The sequence below is a fragment of the Molothrus aeneus genome, chromosome 1 (genome assembly GCF_037042795.1).
Source record: "Molothrus aeneus isolate 106 chromosome 1, BPBGC_Maene_1.0, whole genome shotgun sequence".
Taxonomy (NCBI): Eukaryota; Metazoa; Chordata; class Aves; order Passeriformes; family Icteridae; genus Molothrus; species Molothrus aeneus.
Genome location: NC_089646.1, coordinates 81830003 through 81842017, shown reverse-complemented (window position 1 = coordinate 81842017; position 12015 = coordinate 81830003).

Here is a 12015-nt window from a genome sequence, read left to right as displayed (position 1 = left end):
AAAACAAATTCAGAAGAGATATGGTGTGTTGAAACATGTCCATGACCAAAAACCCAAACAGGTGGCTTAAATGTAGTTACACTACAGCTGGCACTGTAGCTATAGCTTAATTTCTGAACTGCATTACTTCTCTTTGTCTACCTGCATGGATACCCCTTTTTTGCTTACTTATCCAGCCAAATACAGATTTTATGAAAGGAGACATATTTTTATTTTGTTCATTTTCAGCAATAAGCCCTTTCCTTGATATGACAGAAGACATATCAGGAAAGAAAGGATGAAAAAATGTTTTGCTTTTTTTAAAAAACCTTTCATGGTTTGATTCAGCATAATGCACCAATCCATGCTGTCAGAGGCTTCTCCAGTTGTAAGAATCCATTGGGAAAGTAGATTTTTAATCACATTATGTAATCAATCCATATAAAAAACTTATTTCTTTTATGACTTATGGGTCTTCATGGACATCAGATGTGTTCAGCATTAATTATCTAATTATATAATGCGAGTTACTTACATAGTTTGAGTTGACATAACTTTCATCATGAATTATGCTAGTAAGAAAATTTGAGTCTCTACTTTTCTGTAAACTAATTTGGAGCGATTTGAACACCAGCAAACATAGCACTTTAGCATACATGCTAAATATTTTTTGAGCTACGTATAGAAACCAGAATTTTTTGTCAGCATCTTCCAGTGGTTGGATCAAGTCATAGCCTTGACTGTTATATTATATTCTACTATAAAATCATCATGCCCTGTTAGGGGTTTTACAGCCCTTGATGAAATAACCCATTTAAACTTATCTAAGAGATGTTTATTTATTGTGTGTTTGCACCTCTCTCGCAGAGGTGAATAAATGGCAACACGTTAGCCAACATTAGGTCTTTGGTGTAAAGAAGGAAAGAAAACAAGTTACTAAAAAGAGCAGGTGCTGGTATCACTGGGTTCCACAGACTGCTTACCCAGCTCAGCAGTGAGCTCTGCTATGCCAAGAGTATCCTCACCTTTCTTAGCAGTCTTCCCTGATATATAGATATCAAACACAAAGTGGTTTTCATGTGCGTTTCAAGGAAACGAGACACTTCTGATTTAAGGCCCATCTTCTAGTGCTTGAATTATGCATACCACAGCTGAAAATCTATCCAAATCAGAAAAGAGCCAAATGACAAACAATTCTGTTTATTTTGAAGAATTGTCCTTCTGTATGTACAGACAAGTGTTAGCTTATCCTTTTCTGGCCAGAGAACTATATGGGACGCTGAGATTTTGATCAGCAACCAGAATTTACACTTTTCAAACTCCATGAGTTCCAAGATGGCGATCCCTCCCCAGTAAACATGTAAGGCCTACGCTGCTCCTGTAGGACTATACATCAGATCCTGTGGTATGAGTTTGATTTCACACACTTTCTACTCCTCCCTCATGGGAAGAAAGAAAAATGCCTAGTAATGTTTAATCAAATATGCATTATGTTAGTCCTGGGAAAAGACTAAAATAGAAATGCCTCCAAGACATAATTACTTTAGGACATTCTATCCTAAAAGGGATCCTAAACCAATTTCCACAGACTCTTATAAGAAAGTTGAGTTAATAAGTTTCCTTAAATTATATGCTGATAAAAGAAATCCAAACAGAATTAATAAATGTATACATCTATGGATATCTTTTGAAGATGAGACTGGAAGATTTTTGATTGGCCTGAATAAAATAAAAGATTGAACTTTATGGAGGTGTTTGGAATGACAATACTATTTTTTCTTCAGGGTTTGTACATTCATATCAATATCAAGATGATTATGTAAATAAAAATGTATTTTCACATATGAGCACACTGTGGTCCTAAGGTTCATATGATGGATTCTGGAAACAGCAACCAGCCATTGACAGATCAGTGTGAAAACACAAAGTTGTCAAAGGTATCACTTCTTTGCATACTCAAAAAATAGATGTCTCTATACCCCATGGGAGGAAACATCCAAAGAATTCAAATCTACTTCATTTGCTGCTGAAACAGAACCAGAGTGAAGAAGTGGAAGTTAAGGCCCTCTGGCCCTGTGGGTTTTTTTCAATTTCAAAAAGAAAATCATTGAACAACTAAGAATGCTTACTCATTACCAACAAATGTGCTCTCCATGATCCAAAAAGCAAACAAAACTCTAAATACAAATAGAAGTAATTTATATTATTAATTTATATTATTTCTGGTTGAATTTCACAATAATATGGAATTGATCATTAAATATTGTCATGCAGCATTTTATGCCAGCTGGAAGACTTCTATCAGTTTTCTTACACTGCCTTTTGCCAAGCATTTCTTTCTTGAAAATATGCAAATTCTTTTTCATCCCCAAAAATAATTTTTAACATTCAAAAATTTATTTTGTTTTTGTATTTGAAATAAAAAAGTTGAGATGGAGATAAGTCTTAGGTAACAGTAGATAACTGTATTCTGCTGTAAGTCCTGCTGTCACAGGAATTCTTTGTATCAAAATTTTGCTCTATGTGTCCCTGCAGGAAATTGAGAGAACTGTTTGAATTTTTTAAAATGTTCATACAAAAAAAAAGGAAAATACATAAAAAAGTAAATGCACATATTAACTAGGTTTCCTAGAAGTTCCTACTAATTTCAGGATCTACAGCTCTGGAGATCTACAGAGGAGTTTGGAAATAAACAAACTAAACTTTGGGAATAAAATAGCTGCATTGACCTTATTAGAGGGAAGGTCTATAAGAGGTAGAGTTCCAAGAGCAGGCGTGTTTCACAGAAAAGTATTTTGTGCTTTTGGATTTTATCCAAGTAGAAGAAAGTGCCATGATTTGGAGGAAAAAGTTCTGAATTATAAAGGAACATTATTATTTTTTTAGTACAGGGTATTATTTATTAGTACAGAGGTATTGAAAAAACAAGCTGCAATTGCAATCCCTTGAAGAAAATTTATTTAGCAGCCAAAAAATAATACTTGTTGAACGCCAGAAGAAAATTTAATTACTGAGACCGTTACCCTCTTCCCATACAATTATTTTTCAGTGAAATTCTTGCATCTCAGAAGTGCTTGCCAATTTGAGCCCTCAGCAGGCTGCCAGGTCAGCTCTGATTCTTTCCTTCTATTCATAATAAGAAATGTCTTCTAAAAAAGTATTCTTCAAGTTCTGTGCTTCCAGCTCATAAGCCTTAGTTTTGTTCCCAATACTGGCAGTATCTGTCCCCATTCTGTGGCTGAATGTCTGCTCTCATGAGGTACTGAGAGACCACCAAATTGAGGCTTGTTTTCTCTTCATTTAACTTCAAAGAGCCTAGGAAGCCTGCCAAGCTGACATCCAATTGATGTTATATCATGAAATTAGTTTTTCTAGTTGCTGAAGTGTAATGCAAACTTGTTCTCAGAGCAAAATTAATAGGAAAAATTTTCCATGCAGCTGAAGAAACTCATGGAAGTGGAGAACTTTTGCTTGACAAGGCAATCAAAAGAAACTGAAATGGTGGTGGCTAAATTTCAACTATACTTCCATTGTCACTGAAAGGAGGAAAATAGTCCTGTCTTCATTTGCAAGGCACATATATGCTCATAGGTGAAAAACAAATGTGGAAAAGACATCCTAAAAGGCTCCTAATAGGAGTAATTGCTTCTTCTTTTTGGAATCATTGCAGAATCAGAATGATCCTGAAAACTCCTCCAAACCACCTCACCTAATATTCTTATCCTTTTTTGAAATAAAGTTTCTCATGACAGGAAAAGTAGCTGTTAAATATGTCTGGATGAGACAACAGTACTTTTGAAAGTGAGTGTAGAATGTATCTGCCAGTGAAAGAGCAGAGGTGGGCTGCATGGGCTGGCCTGGAGGTTTGCCAGCAGAAGATGAGCATTTCAGTTGCTGTGAGGAGTGCTACCAGGATGTTGTGTTAATTGTAAAAATCACCTATTAAATATTTCAGTCATGAGTGTATTTTTTCATTAAAGGGCAAATTTAAATCCATACAGTTCAAAACCTAACTAGTGGTGTTTCATTTGGCAGGAAAAATCCTGGATAGGACCCAAATATGAAACCTTTATGCGTGTTAGTCTTCCCTAGGCCTAGGGAAATTGATGTTATTTTAAAGCATACGAGTTCATGCATTTTTATTAGCATGTGCTTAGAATAGTATTTCACAGTTAGCAGCTACCAGAGACACATTAAACTTGCTTTAGAAATATGATGTCTAGTCATGATCAATGCTAAGGATGATGCCTACACTGTTTGCAGCTTGACACTTGCAAATAAGCTATTAATTCAGATGTGCTTACTAGCTTGTTGTGCAATGTCTGAGTTCATCCAGGCAATATCACTGAAATTGATTTCTCTGTGGAAAAGAACAGAATTAAAGAGATTCATCACATGAATAAGTATCACACAAGGTGGCATTGACATAGCCTGGCAGTGGTGCTTCCAAAGTTAACTGGGACCTTTAATTCCCCATTCATACATGCTCTGTATGGACCACTGACAGGAAAAAAAATCCACTGCCTCTTACCCATATTCTCTAATGAATAGGAGACCTTCAACAGGACACCTCAGATTGCATATCTTTCAGATGTGGATTCCCTCTTTCTTAGACTTTCTCATTTTCCACTAACTTTTACATACATGGCACAGTAAAAAGGATAATGCTAAAAATGCATTGAAATAAATTATGCTCTTCCCTTAGTCAGTATACAATCTGTTCTTTATGAATGACAGTAGGGAAAAAAAATCAACAAAATAAATGTTATTCTTGACTTGCACTGAAATAATTGTTTGCCATATCAGTGATACAGCAATGTCTGTACTACTGTGGATGCAGAGGCCTGACCTATCGGACTGTAATACAATGAAAAGAAAATCTGCTAGGGAATAAGAAAATGAAAATTTTAAAACACTTGTTGCTTCTCTATACCTGAAATTGTATGTTTTCCTTAGAAATAGCATGGAAAACCTCCTTTCTCCTACATTTTAGATTACAGTTTCAGCTTTAGAAATGCACTTTTTGACAAGACATAACTAGCAGCAAAAGATGCTCTTTGAAGTCGGTTGTTCAGGCCTTCAGACCCTGAAACTTCCTGCAATATGTTGGGTTTCACCCCTTGTGAAACCCAACATTTCACAAGGGGTGTGATACAACTCTGGAGCTGGTGATGGTTCAGAAAAGGAGCTCATCTCTCTTTGTCTTTGGAGGTTTAGAAGACATCCAGATATAGCCATGGTTAGCATGATTAAGTTGGTGATTGTCTGCCTCACAGTGGGATATTGGACTGCATGACCCCAGAGGAAGAAATACATACCTTCTTTTTACATCTATTTTTGCATTTAAGTTTGGAATTAAAATTTGCCCATAGGGCATAGTCAGAAAGAGAGCAACACTGTGAAATGAAGATACATTCTTAAATGAAGAGCAAAAGGGGATAATTAATACTTTTGAAATACAAACAATGCCTAATAGTTTGTATTTTTCAATCTGTGTGTCTGAGTAGTGCCCAGGAAGGATGATGAGATATGAAAATGCTGGGCTCTGTTCCAAATGTAACCTGATGTTTGAGCAGCAAAATGATGCCAAAATGTTTTTCTGGAGCTAGTGATTATGTATGATTAAGAATTGAAATGGCATGAAAATAATAACTTAAAAACTTTTCTTCTGGAGCTTCACAGATGCAGCTACAGTTTATTCATGAGTCTGACAACCTGAAAATCTGAGCTATAATGGCAAAGATATTAAAATATATGAGTCATGGGCTGCTGTTCACTATGCTAAAGACATGGCTTTGCTTGTAGAAGGAAAATGAGAAAGGAGATGAATGGGACAACCTTTGTACTGAATTTCTAGACAAGATAAAAAGTTTAAGACTGTTTCAAGACTGGCTTCTGAGACAAGTTGTGTAATAGATTTTTGCTCTCTTAGGAGGTATATTGCACTGCAGGAGCCATAAGCCACCACACATTCAATGCTATTTCAAATGGACGCCTATTTTTTAAGAAGTCACAGTCAAGAAGAGGAGATGAGAGAAACTTTTCACTCTGGATTTATCTTGAAAGCTTTCACACTGCACTAACTGGACTAGACTAGCAATTTTGCCACACTAGAAAAAAGGGTTTTACTTCCAGCAGTAAGTTGAAATGATGACTCCAGTGGTGGTTTATTGTCTCTCCAAGGTCTCACTATCCTTGTTGGACAGTTGAACTTTCAGTTCAATTTGAAAATGTATCTCCTTACTGGAATTCAAAAGAATTATTAGTAGTTTAGCTTAGTGTATAGGAGAAGTATTATTATGTGAACCTAACATTAAACACGCTGAAGTTCTTACTGAGTAAATCCTCACCCCAAGTGTGGCATTAATACAGACTTTTGCATTTAGACAGGGAGTGGAAATATCGTTTCACTCCCTGTCTAAATGCGAAAGTCTGTATTCCAGCATCAAACTCAACTGTGCTGTAAAATTTCATGACCTGCTTTAGACAGCAAAAATTAGAAAACAGCAGAAAGTATGTGTATGCTGCAGATCTAATTCATTTCTATTTTTTCCTTTCCTTCCGCACAATTACGTATTTATTACTATGACAGTAGAAAATTAGGTGAAATATTCAAAACTACTAGAATGATCATCACAATTTTTTTTTAATGTGCTATTAGCAGAAATATTTTTTTTTCCAATTATAGGCATATTCTGTAGAGTATAATTTTCTTTGACATGAAGAAAACCAGTTCTAATTTAATACGTATACCAATGGATTTTGAATGGATTTTTATATTAATTTTCATGGTAAGTTACTTATGTTTTTTCATGCTTATCTGAACAGGCATTTGAGCAGTTATTGTAATTCACTTCTTGTAATTTGAACTGATATTTTTATTGTCAAGACAATTAACAATTAATGAAGTGGGAATTGAATCCACTAAAGATCAGAGCTGATTTGCTATGAACTAATTTATGAGGCTTTAGATATTTCACTCAATGGCCTTTTGTATTGATAAAACTTCTTGCTGTTTCCTAATAATACTGAACAAATGAGAAATCACAAATTGCTCATTGCTAAATGCTCCTGCACACTTCAACTGATAAAGTACTGAAATTTGCCCATGCTGACATTAATAATACTTTTATCTGAAAAAACAAAACAAAAAAAAAAAAAAAAAAACCAAAGCATCGTCATCATCTCCAGTTCTGAAAATTAGATTTGGAAAGGGAGAAATTACAAAAGCATCATTGTTATTTTGCAGAGTATTTGTATATAAATAGCTCAGGTATATTGATCTATGTTATTCTAGATACTGTAGAAATTGTAATAGAAGAGAAAATCCTATACAAAGCAACCTATGATAGTAAAGAGCCATTATAGCTGATAAATAAGAAAACAAGTCAAGATGGGTGAAGAGAAGCAGGAGGTATCATCTGGAAACAAATAATAAATATTAGATATTAATTTTTCCAGGTAGCTGAAGTGATGCTGCTATATTTCTGCATTTGGTGTCCAAGCAGAAAAGTGTGTAATTGCTCCTGAAGATGGTGGGTAATATCATGTTATAGATCAATTTCTGTTGTGCATGTCCTATGCAATCAATCTATTCACATGCTGTAAATGCAATGTATCCATAGCACTGCAGAGCTAAAAACAAAATACCCATTGTACTAGCAGGTCTGGTGGATTCTGGATTCTGGATTTTCTTTGTCAGTTCTGCAGAGTTCATCTTTGCATGTGCAGGAACTGTGAATTCTAGACAGAATAAAATTTTGTTCAAATGGCTACAATGCAAGACTCTCTTTGTAATAAAATATAGAGCTGGAAATGAGTGTGCACACGAAAATTTGGGTAAAAAATTTTCAGAAGATGAAGGACAGAACCTGTCCTCAGATTTTCAGTTTGTTGTCTATTACCATGCTGCCTGAGATCTCTAAACTGTTTGTGCTCCCATCCTGCTCTGTGCAAATGTCCTTTCAGGAAGGGTAACTTTTTTATATCATATATTTTATTTTAATTTTATTTGTTCTCATGACCTTTCATAGAAAGTGTTTACATTTAAAATAAATTTCAGTGGCATTTTGCCCCCACACAGAACTCTCCACCTGGGACAGGTCAACCCTGCTCATGTGTATAGACATGAACAAGAGGCTGGAGAAAGGGACAACTGCTGTGGAAAGGGAGCTGGGGATTCTGGTTAACAGAAAGTTGAACACGAGCCAGCAGTGCCCTGGCAGCCAGGAGGGCCAACCCTGTGCTGGGGTGCATCAGGCACAGCATCACCACCCAGGCAAAGGAGGGGATTGTTCTGCTCTGCTCTGAGCTGGGGCGGCCTCACCTCGAGTGCTGGGGGCAGTTTTAGGTGCCACAATAAAAAATCCCATTAAACTACTAGAAAGTATGCAAAAGAGTGCCACAAGTATGGTGAAAGGACATTTGGGAAAGCTGTATGGGGAGCAGCTGAGGTCACTTGGTCTGTTCAGCCTGGAGGAGACTGAGGGGAGATCTCATTGCAGTCACAACTTCCTCATGAGGTGAAGAGGAGGCACAAACACTGATCTTATCTCTATGGTGACCAGTGACAGGATCTGAGGAAATGGTCTGAAGTTGTGTCAGGGGAGGTTTAGGCTGGATATCAGGAAAAAGTTTTTCACCCAGATATCAGGCATTGGAGCAGGTTCCCCAGGGAAGTGGTCATAGCACCAAGACTGACAGAGTTAAAGAAGCTTTTGGACAACGCTCTCAGGGACATGATGTGACTCCTTGAGTGTCCTACGCAGGGTCAGGATTTGGACTCAATTGTCTTGACAGGTCTCTTCCAACTCAACATATTCTATGATTGCATGATTCTGTGAAAAATTTTACATAACTAGTAGAAAATATTTTTCTATAGGATTCTTAGAATTCAAATTTGGTAAAGGATAGCAGGGAAAAGAATTTGCAACACAAATTTTAAGAAAAATTACAGGATTGGATAGATTATTTTTTGGTATATTGATAGACGTTTATAGGTGCTTGTGAGAGAAGCACATATATACTTTTATATGTACTACTTATGTAAAAGTAATCAATTACCCTCAGTAGTACAAATGAGGATTGTTTAGCAGAGTGAGAGTAAAGACACTGCTGTTTGCTTAGATATTATGAGACAGTAAAAGAGAAATCCTGTATTTTAATACTCTCAATCCTACTCCAGCCTTCCCTCAGGAGGCAAAATGCTGCCATAAGGATGCTCTTTTGGGAATTCTAGCACTGGCAGTCCAAGAGATGAGTGCAAGATTGTCTTTTATCAAGAAGCTAGGATAGAACAGGGAGTCCTCATCTCACAGTACACAGGGCAACAAAGCAAAGATTTTGGGCAGAGACTTTCCTAGAAAATGTTCCTCCTAGAGCCATGCAGGATTGTAAACTCAGAAAAGTAGCATAGAGCTATGTACATTTTGTTACATATGTTGTGTGGAATTTTCTTTTTTACAGCTTCTTTGTAAAGTGTTTATAGTTTTAATGTATTTTTAATTTGTTTCCTCTCTACCTTAGACATCAATGTTTGCTTTACAAATCAATGCAGGGCATATTTCCTGTGTTTGATGATGGCTTTAGATGAGCAAAACAGGAGTGTTTTGGGGACCAGGTCAAGGATTCCTCTCCACACAAATGTTCTGAGCAGGTATGACATCAAACACAAAGAAACCACCAAGTTTAGTACAACTTACATGTGTGTTCTGGCTTGAATTAACAAGTTTATCACCCTGAATTTACCATTTTCACAGCCATGGGTGTTATCTACCATTACTTTCAAAAGCATAAGGCATCTTGAACAACTATTGAAAGCAGACTTTATTTTTCTGTATCCAGAAAAGAAAAGGTAGGAAGATATTTTCTGGCTTTTATGCAGTGGAGAGAAAGAAGCAGAGAAGACTTTAACCAGCAGGTACACAAGTTATTAACCATGTCAATGATCAGAAAAAGAAATTTGCTTTTGCAAGTTTGCCAAAAAGATTTGGCAAGGACAAGGGAATAACTTCAAAGTGACCTTGTATCTGGGAATGCTAAAAATGTCAGTGTGGGAAAACGCCATTTCTTATGCCAAGTGTTGTGCATCTTCTGCCTATTTTGAGAAGGATTCCTGTAGAGAGATAAGAGGCTCTCAGACATGTCTGAAGCTTTTTGTTCCAGTGAAGCAAGCAACGACCCTCCCCTAGGGTGAGCTAGGCCAAACAGACCCCATGTTCCTGTGTGTCTCTGTTTGCTGGGATGAACTAAGCCAAACAGAGCCCGTGACCCTGAGTGTCTCTGCTACCCCATGTTTTCAGCAAGGTAATGAGATAAATCCACTCTTGGCATTTTGGCTGTGGTTTGATGGTTGTCCTGGTAACCTCTAAGCATCCATTCACACACCTGCAAATGATTGTATCACCAAGTAGAGATCATGAAATCTTGTGCCTCCTTCTCCTAAAGTCACACACTTTAATTCAATGTCAGACAAAGTCTGCCATACTAGTTGGTCAAAATATCCTATTATTCACACACAATTGCATTATTCTCCACATATGAAAAAAACTCCACTTGTTCCTCTGAAATTTGCTACCCATTTTAATGCATGGACTGTAAATTTACTATGTAACATAAACTACCTCATAGTATTATTCACAAAAGGAACCAAAAATATTCAAAATCTAATGCATTTGTATATATTGATACCAAGGTTAATACAAGCATGTCTCTATCACATCAGCCACTACTTGCTTGACAATTCAGTATCTTAATATCCTCAACAAAGTCTACTGCAGAAAATAAATTTATTCCATGGGCTAGTTAAAAAACTGGTCAACTCATCATCCTATGTATAAAATGAGAAAGTGACAGTTTAAGATCAAAACAAGCCTGATGAATCAACAAAATATCAATGTATATTAGCATCTCAGGCATATTTGAATTGTCTAAGACCAGCTCTTCATGTAAGTTCAATCTTTAGAAAGTTGCCTTCAGATGTGAAAACTGACAACGTGACTTGTTTTATTTGTTTTTAGTTGTGGGTCATCAACAAATCCTCTAGTTGTCTGATAATAATTTATTCAACATTATTTTAGGTAGCTATAATTTTCTATCAATTAAAGCAAATCAAAATTTCAGATAAATTATTTCAGAAGGGCATTCTGCAGGAAAGCATTTGTATCAGTAGACAGTAAGCAATAATTTTCCAAACTAGATAAAATAAAATAGCCAAGTTGCCTTTGGAAATTCAAATATGTCATGGTTTAACCCCAGCAAGCAACTAAGCACCACACAGCCATTTGCTCACTTCTGGCAATCAAAAAGAAAAACAACTTGAAGGTTGAAAAAAAAGGGATGCACAGCACAATTTCTAGCCACCCTCTCAGGGATGCCAAAATTTCATCCCTGAATTGAAATCAGTTGCCTCTTCCAGCTAACTCACACAGTTTATATACTGGGCATGACATTCTCTTGTATGGAATATCCATTTTTCCCATTTGGATCAGCTGTATTGACTATGCTCCATCTCACTTTCTTGTGCACCTCCTCATTGGCAGAGTGTGGGAAACAGAAAAATCCTTGATTTAGGGTAAGCACTGCTCAGCAATGACTGAAACATCACTGTGCTATTCAGCATCTCATATTGAATCCAAAATTCAGCACTGGACCAGCTACAGAAAAAAATATGAACTCTATTCCTGTGTAAACCAGGACAACAGAGTTCAGCCATTGTGGTGGACATGAATCACAAATAGAGATTTTGGGGGGATTTTGCTGGCCATATTTTATTTCTTCATTGCTTTCTGATTTTCATTATGTCTCTTCATTGCTTACTGCCAAGTAGCAATAAGAAAGAAGTGGCAAAACAAACAAAAGGTTACTTAAACTTGTATTAGGTTATTCTCAAGGCACTACCAACCAAACCTGCCAGCTGTTACATTTCTAACATCTTAACACCATGCTGCCTTAAGTCCTACCTTACCCTAAAACAATTATCTGCAGTTGCTGTTATCAGAATATAGGATTTAGAATAATTAGCTCAATTTAAAGTCC